The following is a 16393-nucleotide window of genomic DNA, read 5'->3' as shown; positions in this document are numbered from 1 at the left end:
AACTTACCCAAGGTCACATAGCTACTGAGTTGTGAAGCCAGGATTTGAACTCAGATCAGTCTGACTCAAAAATCTGTACTCTTACCTACCATGGAGTCAAAGCAGAACTAAAACCTACTGCTCCCAGCATTCATGAGACCTTTCTTGTCTGGGCCACTGGAGGAATCTTCTTGGAGAAAACAGAACACCACGAGCTACATAAACTACATTCACAGTCCAATGAGATACAAGCAAATTAAAATTACAAAAGTTAGTAGCAGACAATTTCTGAACCTACTATTCTAGGTTCAGGACAGTGTGGTATATATAGTCCACACATACCTACAAAAATGATTGAACACATTGCACAGCTCTAAGAGGAGCTATTCTCACAAAATACAGTATTAGTGGTGACATTGAGGTGTGACAGTCTCCAGTCACTACTGAATCAAGCACACTGGCAGGATACAAGTGTGCATTATACAATAAATAACATATTCCTTTCATAAAAGATGCATTTTCACGGAGTGTACTTTGATGGAATGTTGTTGTTTAGTTGCTAAGTTGTTTCTGACTCTTTGCAGCCACATGAACTGTAGCCTGCCAGGCTTCTCTGTCCATAGGATTTCCCAAGCAAGAATACTGGAGTGGGTTGCCATTTCCTTCTCCAGGGGATCTCCCTGACCCAGGGATCAAACTTGTGTCTCCCACATTGGCAGGCAAATTCTTTACCAATGAACCACCCGGAAAGCCCAATTTAATGTAATGCTATTGGCTTAAATCAAGGTAGTTTATAAGAAATATTTCTATGAAATAAATATGACATTTTATTAAATAATTACATTGAGGTATCAAATCAAATGACTGGAGCTAGACTGACTGTATAAGAGTCCAGTTTTAATACTTATTAATTATGTGTCATTAGTTAACTTATTGACATCACCCTGATTCTGTTTTCTCATCTGTAAAATAGAATCTCACAAAGGTTTTGTAAAAATTAAGTGAATTGGCACATACAAAGTGCTATGACCAATGCTGAGTAGATGGTTAAGTACTGCTTAATTGATAACCTTTGTCGTTGTCGCTGTTTATATTGTTCTTTCTTTTTTAATAATACTGAACATCGTCTTTATGTGAAAGACATTGTTAACTGCCCTTAGGACAAAGAATAGAATTTGAATGTCCTGAACAGTTGGTCTGTATCAAAAATGAGAGTCAAAATATTTAATAACAGGTCTGATATGGGCTCTCAACAAATCAGGAAGGGGATCAGCTATAAAAACCTTCTATGACTATCCTGGTACACACTAGTTCATTATCCGTTCTGATCATAGTCTATGAACAACACAAAGTGGAAAACTGTCTCAGAAAGCTCATAAACATTTGTGCTCAACCATAGCAAGTATTTAGCACTCCAGGGCAGGCATTTCCCTCATTTGTTCCTATTTTTAACCCCTTTCTCAAATTCTGTCTTTGCAAGTCACTGTAACCACTTTGGAAAAAGGTGTCAGAATAATTAAGTTCTCCTGTAGTATTTCAGATATATACAAAACTAGAGTGAAAGAGACCTTTGGCAGCCCAAACCTTTATGAACTTAGGGAGGAAATTAAGCTGCATATTAAAAACTCACAACAAATTCTTCAGCTCAAACTTCATATATAAAAATTTGCCTATGTGTATATGTGCATGTGTAGCTTAACAACAAAGGGAAGGTGAGACAGAACAAAACTCCTAGAAAGAGAAAAATCAAAAGTAAAATAGAGGGCATCACTACTGTTGAGATTTCTCTCACAGCAAAGAAAGAGTAATTACAGTGAAATTATCTTCCTTACATTTTAATGTGATCAAATTTTGTACAGTGTATCAATAAAATAGAGAAAGAAATGGTGCATCTGACCCTTTAAAATAAACTAGATTTTAGCCTAGGACTCACGCACGTTTCTGTGGGTATACCTTTCATGGAACTACTTGTACTAAAGAGCTAGGACTGCAGTTGTGAAAGCAATTCAGTCTTCAAGCTTCTAGAGAAAAGAAGAGCAGAAAACAGAAAGAAGTCCATTCAAGAGTAACCAAAGGAAAAGCTCAATATTGATTTAGAAGGCTCTCTATCCCAAACACAGCCCAATCTCAAAATAGCTCAATAAAGAGTTCCATCATTGTAGCTCTACATGGTAACTGTACATTTCAAATACACTAAAGTAAAATTCAAGAGTAGATTTTAAAATACAGAGCAGATTTTTTAAAATGAAGAAAATAAAGAACTAATATTTTAATACAGTGTCATTTTAATTGCAGAGGCTGCTTTTATAGCTTTCTGTTTACATATTTCACAGGGTGATTTGCAACATGACAAGTCATGGTGTGTGGGAAAGAGCCATGAACAAATAATCAGTCCGAGTTTTAAATTCAGCTCTGCCATTAACTTGGCTGTGAGACCTTGGACTACTCCTCTCCCCTTTCCAAACATTAATCTTCTTATTTGTATTAGATCAGTGATGCTTCTAATTGCTTTAATTGAGACTCACAGTAAGAAATATACTTTACAACATGCATTGTATGGGACCCAGCACAGTTTGAAAACATTATATTTGATGATTCTAGGATCCATCTAGAGCTGATACTATATGACTAAGGTTAATTAGGCTGCAGGCATCTCTCATAATCTGAATCAGATCTCTTCTGAAAATGCAGTGAAAAGTAAATTTTTGTAAAGTGGAATGCTATATTTAATTGTTTTTAATGAGAAAAATAATAACATGTTTCTACTTCATTTGTCCAATTCTTTGCAACCCATGGATTGCAGCACACCAGGCTCCTCTGTACATGGGGATTCTCCAGGCAAGAATACTGGAGTGGGTTGCCATGCCTTCCTCCAGGGAATTTTCCCAACCCAGGGATCAAATCCAGGTCTCCTGCATTGCAGGCAGATTCTTTATCTTCTGAGCCACCAGGGAAGCCCAAGAACACTGGAGTGGACAGCCTATAGCTTCTCCAGGGGAACTTCCCTACCCAGGAATCAAGCCAGGGTATCCTGCATTGCACGCAGTTATTTACCAGCTGAGCTGCAAGGGAAGCCCAGCTCATTTAGTAACCAATCATTTTCCTAAAATATTCCTAAAGTGCTGTTATATACATATATATATATATGTATATAACAGCACTTTATATACACTTTATATATGTGTATACACACACACATATATATATATATATGTATGTATGTATGTATATATGTATATATAGGTATATATACCATCCAGGACTTTCAGGTCATTTCAGCTGTTCAGTTGTATCCGACTCTTTGTGACCCTATGAACTGCAGCACACCAGGCCTCCCTGTCCATCACCAACTCCCGGAATTTATCCAAACTCACGTCCACTGAATCAGTGATGCCATCTAACCATCTCATCCTCTGTCGTCCCGTTCTCCTCCTGCCCTCAATCTTTCCCAGCATCAGGGTCTTTTCAAATGAGTCAGATCTTCACATCAGGTGGCCAAAGTATTGGAGTTTCAGCTTCAACATCAGTCCTTCCAATGAACACCCAGAACTGATCTCCTTTAGGATGGACTGGTTGGATCTCCTTGCAGTCCAAGGGACTCTCAAGAGTCTTCTCCAACACCACAGTTCAAAGGCATCAATTCTTCGGCAATCAGCTTTCTTTATAGTCCAACTCTCACATCCATACATGACCACTGGAAAAACCATAGCCTTGACTAGACATATCTTTGTTGACACAGTAATGTCTCTGCTTTTTAATATGCTGTCTAGGTTGGTCATAACTTTCCTTCCAAGGAGTAAGCGTCTTTTAATTTCATGGCTGCAGTCACCATCTGCAGTGATTTTGGAGCCCCCAAAAAATAAAGTCTGACACTGTTTCCACTGTTTCCCCATCTATTTTCATGAAGTGATGGAACCGGATGCCATGATCTTCGTTTTCTGAATGTTGAGCTTTAAGCCAACTTTTTCACTCTCCTTTTTCACTTTCATCAAGAGGCTTTTTAGTTCCTCTTCATTTTCTGCCATAAAGGTGGTGTCATCTGCATATCTGAGGTTATTGATATTTCTCCTGGAAATCTTGATTCCAGCTTGTGCTTCTCCCAGCCCAGAGTTTCTCATGATGTACTCTGCATATAAGTTAAATAAGCAGGGTGACACTATACAGCCCTGACATACGCCTTTTCCTATTTTGAACCAGTCTGTTGTTCCATGTCCAGTTCTAACTGTTGCTTCCTGACCTGCATACAGGTTTCTCAAGAGGCAGGCCAGGTGGTCTGGTATTCCCATCTCTTTTAGAATTTTCCACAGTTTATAGTGTTCCACACAGTTAAAGTCTTTGGCATAGTCAATAAAGCAGAAGTAGATGTTTTTCTGAAACTCTGCTTTTTTGATGATCCAGTGAATGTTGGAAATTTGATCTTTGGTTCCTCTGCCTTTTCTAAAACCAGCTTGAACATCTGGAAGTTCACAGTTCATGCATTGTTGAAGCCTGGCTTGGAGAATTTTGAGCATTACTTTACTAGTATGTGCTGCTGCTGCTGCTATGTTGCTTCAGTCGAGTCTGACTCTGTGCGACCCCAGAGACAGCAGCAGTGTGTGAGATGAATGCAATTTTGCAGTAGTTTGAGCATTCTTTGGCATTGCCTTTCTTTGGGATTGGAATGAAAACTGACCCTTTCCAGTCCTGTGGCCATTGCTGAGTTTCCCTAATTTTCTGGCATATTGAATGTAGCACTTTCACAGCCTCATCTTCTAGGATTTGAAACAGCTCAACTGGAATTCCATCACCTCCACTAGCTTTGCTTGTAGTGATGCTTCCTAAGGTCCACTTGACTTCACATTGCAGGATGTCTGGCTCTAGTTGAGTGATCACACCATTGTGATTATCTGGGTCGTGAAGATCTTTTTTGTACAGTTCTTCTGTGTATTCTTGCCACCTCTTCTTAATATCTTCTACTTCTGTTAGGTCCATACCATTTCTGTCCATTACTGAGCCCATCTTTGCATGAAATATTCCCTTGGTATCTCTAATTTTCTTGAAGAGATCTCTAGTCTTTCCCATTCTTTGTTTTCCTCTACTTCTTTGCATTGATTGCTGAGGAAGGCTTTTTTAAATCTCTCCTTGCTATTCTTTGGAACTCTGCATTCAAATGGGTATATTTTCCTTTTCTCCTTTGCTTTTTACTTCTCTTCTTTTCACAGCTATTTGTAAGGCCTCCCCAGACAGCCATTTTGCTTTTTTGCATCCCTTTTTCTTGGGGATGATCTGGATCCCTGTCTCCTGTACAATGTCATGAACCTCCGGCCATAGTTCATCAGACACTCTGTCTATCAGATCTAGTCCCTTAAATCTATTTCTCACTTCCATTGTATAATCATAAGTGGTTTGATTTAGGTCATACCTGAATGGCTTAGTTTTCCCCCCCACTTTATTCATTTTAAGTCTGAATTTGGCAATAAGGAGTTCATCATCTGAGCCACAGTCAGCTCTTGGTCTTACTTTTGCTGACTGTATAGAGCTTCTCCATCTTTGGCTGTAAAGAATGTAATCAATCTGATTTCAGTGTTGACCATTTGGTGATATCCATGTGTAGAGTCTCTTGGCAAAACTCTATTAGCCTTTGCCCTGCTTCATTCTGTACTCCAAGGCCAAGTTTGCCTGTTACTCCAGGTGTTACTTGACTTCCTATGTTTGCATGCCAGTCCCCTATAATGAAAAGGACATCTTTTCTGGGTGTTAGTCCTAAAGAGTCTTGTAGGTCTTCATAGAACCATTCAACTTCAGCTTCTTCAGCGTTACTGGTTGGGGCATAGACTTGGCATAACACAAAAAAATTTAAAAGGTTAATTTTTCAATTAATTAACAATGAGACTATTAGTGTTCTGTGCACTATGAGCAGTGGTGTGCTGAAGCCGTTCACAGTCTCTTGGCTTCACAGAGCCAGTTTTTTAAATTACAAGGAATATCTGAGCCAGTTGTTAAACAGTAGTTGGAAACAGGCTATGGTAGGAGTATTTACACCACAAGAATCACCAAATGCCTCATATCAAGGTTTTATCTCCCCTCCCCACCACATCCAGACCCAATTGTTAAACATTTACCAAACTGTAATTTACAGAGCTAGAGAAAAGAAGTCATGACTCAAAAGAGTAGATGGTTGTGCTTTCAGTCTTGATGAAGAGCAGTTTTGGTTGCTTTTCTTCCAATAATATCAACATTAACAATTGCTATTAGTTACCATTATAGGTATAGGTGTATGTGCCAAGAAACATGAAACTTTTCATACAATCTTTACAGCCCTTCTAGGTAGTTATATTTCTACAAAACAGTAGTTTCAGACCTTGAGAAAATAGATATATTTTGAAAATTGCCACAAGTAGTAAATGTTAGAACTGAAATTTGAACTGAGAACTGTCTGATGGTATATTCCATATACTTAATTGTTAATTGTTAATTGTTAATTCTTCTGGGAACAATGTGAATGCTATGTGGTAATTAGATAGTGGTAATGATTACACAGTTGTGATTTAAAATGGAGAAAAGACAGTCTCTTCAATAAGTGGTGTTGGGAAAACTGGACAGCTACATGTAAAAGAATGAATTGGAACATCCCATAACATTATATACAAAAATAAACTCAAAATGAATTAAATACTAAATATAAGACTGGATACTTCAAGTCTCCTTGGGAAAAACAGACAATGCTCCTTGAAATAAATGTCAGCAATATTTTTGGAGGGATTTGTCTCCTAAAGCAAAGGAAATAAAAGCAAAAATAAACAAATGGGGCCTATTTAAACTTAAAAGCTTTTGTACAGCAAAGGAAACCATTGCAAGATGAAGACACACTTCTGAATGGGAGAAAATATTTGAAAATGATGTAACTGAAAAGAGATTAATATCCAATATATATAAATAGCTCATACAAGTCAACATTTAAAAAAATAAAATAAAAATGGGCAGAAGAACTGAATAGACATGTTTCCAAAGAGGAAGTGCAAGTGGCCAACAGGCACATGAAAAGATCCTCAACATTGCTAATCACCAGGGAAATGTAAATCAAAACCACAGTGAGATATCCCCTCACACCTGTTAGAATGGCTGTCATCAAAAAGAACACAAATAGCAAGTGTTGGCAAGGATGTAGAGAAAAGAGAGCCCTTGTACACTATTGATGGGAATATAAATTGATGCAACCACTGTGGAAAACAGTACACAGGTTTCTTAAAAAAACTAAAAATAGAATTAGCACACGACCCAGAAATTCCAATCCTGGGTATATATCAGAAAAAAAAAAAAACCCACTAATTTGAAAAGATACATGCACTCCAATGTTCATAGCAGCATTATTTATAATTGCCAAAGTATAGAAGCAACCTAAGTATCCATCAACAGTTGACTAGATGAGGGTGTAATGAAATACTGCTCAGCCATAAAGAATGAAATTTTGCCATTTGCAGCAACATGGATGGACTTGGAGGGTATTATGTGCTTCAAGGCAGAGAATGAAAGACAGACAGAGAAAGACAAATGCTGTATGATATCACTTATATGTGGAATCCTAAAAAATACAACAAACCAGTCAATATAACAAAAAAAGGTAGATCCACAGATATAGAGAAAGGCCAGGAGGGGCAATATGGGGTTGGGGTGTGGGAGATACAAACTATTTGGTGTAAGATTGCTTCAAAGAGGTATTGTATAACATGGAGAATATAGCTTCTAGCTTGTAATAACTCTAAATGGAAAGTAACCTTCAAAATTATGCAAAAAAAATTAATGTTTAAGTTGAATTGAAAAGTATTATTGACTCATATAGGTTAAAATGGCAAATTTTATGATATATGAATTGTATCTCAACTTAGAAATTAAGATATAAAACTTTTCCAAAAACCTGCATGTTTCCACCATATGAAATTGTCTTTTTTGTCAATCAAAATCATTAACTCAGAAATTTAATAAGGTTTATTTTATTAATGGTAAGGAGTCCTTCCCACTAATATGATAAAACCAGGTAGTTTTCTAAATAGCACTAATAATTCTAATTGTAATGAATTCTCGATTCTAAATACCATTGAATAGAGAAAAACAAATAATCTCATTTGCATTGCCCACCAATCTCATAATTTTTCTTTGTCTTAAGCTACTATCTCTTTGCTTGGTAGCTCATTTTTGGCATTACAAAAACTGAATTCCAATAATATTAAGACTCACAATGATAAAATGAGTCAAGACATACAAGATCACAGAACTTATGGGCTGAAATAGAGATGTAGACATAGAGAACAGACCTGGGGACCCAGTTAAGGGAAGGAGAGAGTGGGATGAATTGAGAGAGTACCTTTGAAACCTATAGATTACCATGTGTAAAATAGATAGCTGATGGGAAGTTGTTATATGACACAGGACACTCAGTCTGATGTTCTGTGATGACCTAAAGGAGTGGGAAGGGGTGGGAGGTGGGAGGGAGGCTCAAGAGGGAGGAGTCATATGTATACCTATGGCTGATTCATGCTGACATATGACAGAAACCAACACAATATTTTAAAGCAATTATCCTCCAATTAAAAATAAATAAATTTCTAAAAAGCAGTGATCAAAACACACACACACACACACAAAAGAAATTTTATGCTGAGTAGCTGATAAAAATAAGAAACTCACAATCACTTACGGGTAGCACTAGTCACGAGCTCTGGTACAGTCCTGCACACCATTTGGACACTTCTAGAAAATTACAGTAAAACTTCTGTGCATTCAAGAATGTCATTATTCTGGGTAAACATAAATAAACAATATGCTGCTCAAAGGAAAACTCAAAAAGTTTGAATTGCAAAAACTGAGAAACAAAGGCAGAGGGAAAATAAAAATACCCATAAACTGAGTTTGGGCATGGGACAGTCATTTATTGAAGGCATATTTAGCTTGTGAATTTTTCTGTTTCCATAGAGAAAATTACTCTGGGATATATTTGTTTCATTTGTTATCAAAGATGTTTTTAAGTTAAAGTGGAAAAACATAATTTCAACTTTTCAGCTTGTCTCTTGAGCAGGATGGTCAGTCATCTGATCAGTCTCCTTCATTCATTGACAGAGTGTGAAGTATGAATATTTAAGGCAGTATTACCATAGGAGAAGCACTGAAAGGGGAGAAGACATTGCATTTTTAATTATATATTTAATAAAAACTACAGAAGAAAATAAAGGCTAGTAAAAGACCATGAAGTGAAGGAAAGTCAAAGAAAGTACCCTTCATCTTTGTCCTGGTGCTCTCTTACCCTCTCTTAACTCTGTATAAGATTTTCTTTAGAATGTTTTACTCTATAATCATAGAGTAGTGTGTGTGGAACAAGAGGTGTTAACCTCCTGAATTCAGTTTGTTCACATACTATGACTTACTGCTATACAGATTCAAGTGTGTTACTTTTTAAAACTTGCAACTTCCCCCAACATAAAAAGTTATTTTTAAACCCCCAAATTAACAATGTAAGTGTTAGCCCTACTTCTAGTCACAGCATTATCACTGCTTTTGTTATGATAATACTACTGAATTGCAAACTTTTTAAAGGTGATCATCACACATTCTTTAGCATCTAGGTTGGTAGTGGTTAGGTGATCTTTTCTCCAGTGATACTCATAGAATCTCTTACAGTTTCTCTTCCAGAGAGCATGCTGAGGTGACAAAGCCCTGGAATTTTACTTAAGAAGCCTGAGTTCTTGATCTGTGTGACCATTACATTCCTTGAAGACAAAATTGGATATTTGAACTAGATTATTTCTAAGTGTCTAATATATGTATACCCATTTTCTATACAGATAACACCTATCTATTAATATTTCACTTTCAATGGATGTGATTTCCTCTTCCCTAAAAATATTCAGGAAAGTACATAATTTAAGGAGATAATTATATAAAAATGAAGGTTCTTATTTCCCTTCTATATGATGTTTATCATTATCCTGAGTGGAAATTTAAATGTGATCTATTTAAAGGGGAAATGCCACATTCATAGTATGCCTTTGAACAAAATATTTCATTGCATGCTCTGGAAAAATAGGAAAATAGCTTATTGTGTGGTCGAATGCATTTGTAACTGGTTAAATGGCCAGATATTCATAATACTGATTAATTGAGGAAGGTCTCTAGTGGAATGCCTCAGGACTTTGCATTGAAACTATTCCACATTTCCTATTACCAGTGATTTTCATGAAATATTTTAAAACTACATGCCATAACTTGATATAAGGATAAAAAATATGTTACTACTTTGCAGTGAACATTTTTCAAATGACAGAGATTGTAAAAATGGACTTAAATAAGCAAAGGAGAATTTAAGGAGAGAAAAGTTCGGTAACTCTTGTGTCTAATTTTGAAGAATCACATAAAATAGAGCAAGGGAAATTTTAGCTTCCTAGCATCTTGAAGTTAAATAAGGCACAGGTGTTTCTGTTTACAACAAATTCAACAGAAGTCAAGACTATGTTGGTAGCCAAACAATCTAGTGAAGTATGGGTGAACGTCTGTCTAGATGCTACATATGTTTGATCCTGGATCCAGAAGATTTAATTATATAGTCACAATTTAAAGGAATAAGATTTCATGTTTAGTTCAGAGGGAAAATAAGTTACCAAGTAAAAGTTTATCAGTGTTTGTAGGAATACAAAGAACAAAGTGTGCTAAGTCTCTTCAGTCGTGTCCAACTCTTTGAGACCCTATGCACCGGAGCCAGGCTCCTCTGTCCATGGGATTCTCCAGGCAAGAATACTGGAGTGGGTTGCCATGCTCTCTTCCAGGGGATCTTCCCATCCCAGGGATGGAACCCAGGTCTCCTGCTATGGCAGGAAGGTTCTTTATCACTAACGGCACCTGGGAAGCCCACGAAAAACAATAATGGTGTGTCAAATTTTAAGGAATATATGTATTTGATGTTATATTTAAAATGAAAATAACTGAATACTTTCCACTTAGTGATGGTGTAATATCTAGGTATAGAGAGCAGCCCCTGGTGCAGTACTATGCTGTGAATTTACTGAAGGTTGTCTATGGAGACCTGGAAGGAAGTTGATACCAACATGTGACTTCACTCTGCACACAGTTTCTAAGTGGTCAAGTATGTTAGGGCTGTTCCTCCAATCTATGCCTTTGCAATTGCACTTAGGATAAAATCCAAGCTCTGCATGGCCACAGGTGTCTGCATAGTCTGGACCTGCTTACCTTTCCTACCTCACTTGGTGTTCTTCTTCTTTTCACAACCCTTTAATCCTGGTGGTCTTGGAATATATCCAAAGTGCAGTACAACTCATTTAATGTACCTAAAACAGATTGAGAATGCCTGTAATATGTAGCTCATGTGTGCAAAAAATGCAGCTCAAGTAACATTGGTGTAGCTTTGTCTAGGAAAGATTAAGAAATTTTATAAATACAACATCAAAGTATTATTTATGCAGTTATAGTTATAATCATCAAATTTCACCACAGCTTTCTCAAAGTCAGGACTTCTAAGTAAACCAAATTTAACTTTAAAAGATTTTACCCATAACATCTTTCCATTGAAAATATGACAAATCATGGATAATATTTATCACATGGATCAGTGACAAAAAATTATTAATTTTTGTTCTATTAGTGAGCATGATAGACTGAACTAAAATGCCTATATCATTCATTTAAAATAAAATCTTCCTAAATCCCTGGAGTTGAAGGTCTAGATAGACTGAAAAGGAATATAGGAAGAAAAGAAATTGAAGATACAGTATTGTGGCATGGTTTTGATTAAAGTGAACATTTTCTAAGCTTTGTAGTTAACGAATCTTGCATATGGACATTATAGTTGCTCTTAATCTGCTTTCAGAATACTGATGCAAATATTAAAAAATAATGAACTAACAAGATTGTTTGTTAATGCCACATAAAAGAGCTAATTACACATTTTCTGCCTATAGCTAAACCCAAGAGACATTGTCTAAGAAATTTTTAAATAAGCTTCTTCACTAGAAACGTGAATACAGCTGAGTGGCATGATGAATTTCCATTTAAGGACCTCAGTGATAACTCACCCTTTAAAAAATAATAATAATAAATACAGAAAAATACAGCATGTTAAAGTTATTCAGGGAGCAAAGTTATTTTGCTCATGCAAAGTGACTCATTAATATATTTATACATGATATTCAACATATGCTATAAATGGTAGATTTCATACTGAACTATATTTAGTCCATATTTGTGGGCTTATTATATTGGAAGATTGCTGTGAATTTCAGTGTTTTTTTTTTTAATATTTCAATACTGTCAGTCATAGCAGTAATTTTCCAAAGTATGTTTGAAATGTTAGCCTAGTGTTTGAGTTTTAGGGTTTTAGTTATATTTCTACATTATTCTCACTGAAAAGTTTTTTTTTTTTAACACAGGTGCAAAAGAAATGCTTCATACGACTTTTACTTTGTAGAAATACCATTAAAGCAACTGCCTTTTGTCAATTATATTTTTAATTTAGTTTTTCATATGAATCCATTTTCTATGCCTAATGGTAGCTTTTTAGCAGATAATTTGTATTTGAGAGCCTGCTGGTCTTTGATCATGTACTGGACATATTGAAATGACAATTATTTTTAAAATTCTATCATCATCGACATTGTGGTTTCTCTAAACTATGCTCATGCTTTTTAATGATTTTCCAGTCATATTGAATATGAATATATTCGGACCCATTGGTTAATAACCTGAACCACAGCTAGTAGCTGCTGCTTCTATGAACAAATCAGAAAAAGTATCCACTCCAGGTGGACAAATTAGAAAAAGTTACCTTTCCTCAAGTGTACTGTTTAGCAAGTAGGATAGTACAAACTGAATTTCAATCCCTGCTTTTACCATTTTGGCTAGACACCCTTGTGCAGTATACAAACTGTAGGATCATATCCTTGGTGGGCTTGCTCTTAATAGTCACTTTAAAGTGTAATTATCAGACAAGTCATAGAAAACAATTTATACTGAGTATGTTGCTGTCAGGGTTAGGTTATGTGCAGCTTTAAAATGCTTAAGTCATTCATACTTGTCTTAACTTCCTATTTTTAAATTGCTCACATTCAACAGGAAACAGGGTAGAATGAAAAGACGTTGAGCCAAAAATTGTGATAATCTGAGCACCTTTGTTCCTGCCTGGATCAGAAACATGACTCACCTACATGCTTCTGAAATTTTTCTGGCTACAGTTAACACGTGTGGGTCCAGGCTGTTGAAATTAAAACAAGGATCATTGTAGTTCAATGGAAAATCAAGAACTTTCCAGTTAGAAAAGATGGAAATATTAAAGGGTTGTTAAACTGAACTAAAGAGCCTCTTGATGAAAGTGAAAGAGAGAGAAAAAGTTGGCTTAAAACTCAACATTCAGAAAAATAAGATCATGGCATCTGGTCCTATCACTTCATTGCCAATAGATGGGGAGACAATAGAAAAGTGACAGACTTTATTGTTTTGGGTTCCAAAATCACTGCAGATGGTGACTGTGGCCACAAAATTAAATGACACTTGCTCCTTGGAAGAAAAGCTATGACCAACCTAGACGGCATTTTAAAAAGCAGAGACATTACTTTGCCAACAAAGGTCTGTCCAGTCAAAGCTATGGTTTTTCTAGTAGTCATGTATGGATGTGAGAGTTGGACTATAAAGAAAGCTGAGCACAGAAGAATTGATGCTTTTGAACTATGGTATTGGAGAAGATGCTTGAGAGTCCCTTGGACTGCAAGGAGATCCAACCAGTCAATCATAAAGGAAATCAGTCCTGACTTCATTGGAAGGACTGATGCTGAAGCTGAAACTCCAATACTTTGGCCACCTGATACAAAGAACTGACTCATTGGGAAAGACCCTGATTCTGGGAAAGATTGAAGGTGAGAGGAGAAGGGAATGACAGAGGATGAGATGGTTGGATGCCATCACCGATGGGGTGGACAGGGAAGGCTGGCATGCTACAGTCCATGGATCATGAAAAGTCAGACATGACTGAGTGACTGAACTAACTAACTATACCTACGTGCATGACGCTGGTTTAGCAGACCTGTCTGCATTTGACTCTTTGTCTGAGCAAACCTGCCATATAGGTCAGGTCCCATTTTCTGTTCAGGGTCCTGATTCCTAGCTCCTCACCTCTTTGCACTGACCTCCCACCCTCAACTCATTGACACACAATGTCTTGGGAAGACAAGTATCAGCTAAATAAAAATCTTGGCTAAAACCACTGAAGTAGGGCAGTAGGGCCTCATTTCACAAAAGATCAAGAAACCATAATTTGCAAAAGTAGAGTGATCCTGAGTTAGTCTTATTCTTTGACATGAAAATGAAAGTGAGAGTGTTAGTTGCTTCATTTGTGTGTGACTCCCTGCGACCCCATGAGCTGCAGTCCACCAGGGTACTCTGCCCATGGAATTCCCCAGGCAAGAATACTAGGGTGGGTTGCCATGCCCTCCTCCAGGTAGTCTTCTCAACCCAGGGATTGTACCTGTGTCTCCTGCATTGCAGGCAGATTCTTTACCACCTGAGCCACCAGGGAAGCCTAAACTCTTTCACAGAAACCTCTATAACTATTCCCATCACATATGATTTTTTTCTCACTTTCTCTGAGTACTCATTCGTTTAAAATTATAATGCAAAATATATTATTCTGCTTTCTATTATACAATTGTTTCATTAAAGTGCAGAGCTGAAAGAGACTGTAGAAATCATATATGATTTCCTTTTTATCACAACTCCTGAATTTTGCTATATGGGACTTCCCTGGTAGCCCAGTGATTAGGACTTCACCTTTGCTCCCTGATGGGAAAGTTAAGATCTCACATGGCTTGCAGCCAAAAGAAACCAAAACCTTAAAACAGAAGCAATATTGTAACAAGTTCAATAAAAAAATGGTCCATATTAAAAAAATCTTTAAAAAATAAAAAAAGATTTCTTTTTTTTTTTTTATTTTATTTTATTTTTAAACTTTACATAATTGTATTAGTTTTGCCAAATATCAAAATGAATTCTTTACAAAACTAAAAATGTTTATAATTATAAAAATTCAAAAATATAGATAAGCAAAGAGAAGAAACTTGATCATACTGTTACATATGTTTGAAATTTTCATTTTAAATGCATATAAACATTTTCATTTTTTAAATTATAGTTCTCTGCTATTGTTCTGATGTGGGCATTATGTTCTGTCATCTGAATGGACCACAATTTAATTGGACAATTGTCTGTTTTGAAAAGTTTAGTTTATTTCTAAATGTTTCTTACCTAATGATGAGATGAGCCTAATCATAAAGTTATGAATTCTTGGATAAAAGAACATTACAGTTTTAAAGAATTTATTTAATATTGTAACATGCTCTCACTAAATGTTCTCCCACTTATATTCCTATGAATAGTGTATGAGGGCACACGTATGCCCAACCTTCCCCGAAAAAGGATATAATCATGTGAAAGAAACTTTGCCAATTATGACAGAGAAAAAATGTATTTTTAAAATTTATACTTACAAACTTATGATTTTATATGTTTACTAGCTATTTTAATTTTTTCTCTTGTAAATTGCCTGTTAATGTCATTTATTCATTTTATATGAAGATATATACTTTTTATTTTGACTAACAAAATTTTTTTAATAACACTTTAACCTTTCTGTAGATATCCTGCATATTTTCCCCCAAGCTTTTCATTTGCTTTTAAATTCTGTTTATAATAATTTTGACACATAGATCATTTAATACTGTCATCTGTTTTGATTTCTGACATTATCATGAGATCACAATTCTATAAATATTATTTCACTTATATTCTCTTCTAGTATTTATGGGCATTTTTATTTTCTTATTTACATTTATATCTTTAATACATTTGAAACACATTTTGAAATATGGTATAATAAGAAGATTCTGACACTGCCACTAAGTCACATGTTGTTCTTGGTTAAATCACTAAATCTCTTGAATCTCAGTTTTTGTAAACTGATAACCTATCAGACCAACAGAAGAGGTGGAAATTCTAAATACAGACACATGACCACAAGAGAAATCCTTCTACTATAAAGTGTATGTCTTCTATCACTGAAGATAAGCAAACGTTTTCTTAGTAATGAGTCACTTTCACAGGTGTCTATTTGGTTTTAATTTTATGTAGCATCCAGTGGAGAGCTATTCATACAATGTGTCTTCCAATAATGCACATTGAATGACTTTAGTCTTCAAGGCCATAGATTCTGTGTTTTACACTCTGATTTTTTTTTTTTTTTCAGTTTGGCTTAATGAGCCTCAGACCCAAGACCTAAGGTCTCTTACCAGTTTCCCAATTAAGGGTTGATTAACCTTTGTAAGCTTCACTGCTGGCTATGTTAAAAGGATAACACTATCAAGGTAAATAGAGAAGGTATCATTTAGGC

This window comes from Bos taurus, chromosome X (genome assembly GCF_002263795.3).
Source record: "Bos taurus isolate L1 Dominette 01449 registration number 42190680 breed Hereford chromosome X, ARS-UCD2.0, whole genome shotgun sequence".
Taxonomy (NCBI): Eukaryota; Metazoa; Chordata; class Mammalia; order Artiodactyla; family Bovidae; genus Bos; species Bos taurus.
This window is presented reverse-complemented; position numbering follows the sequence as displayed.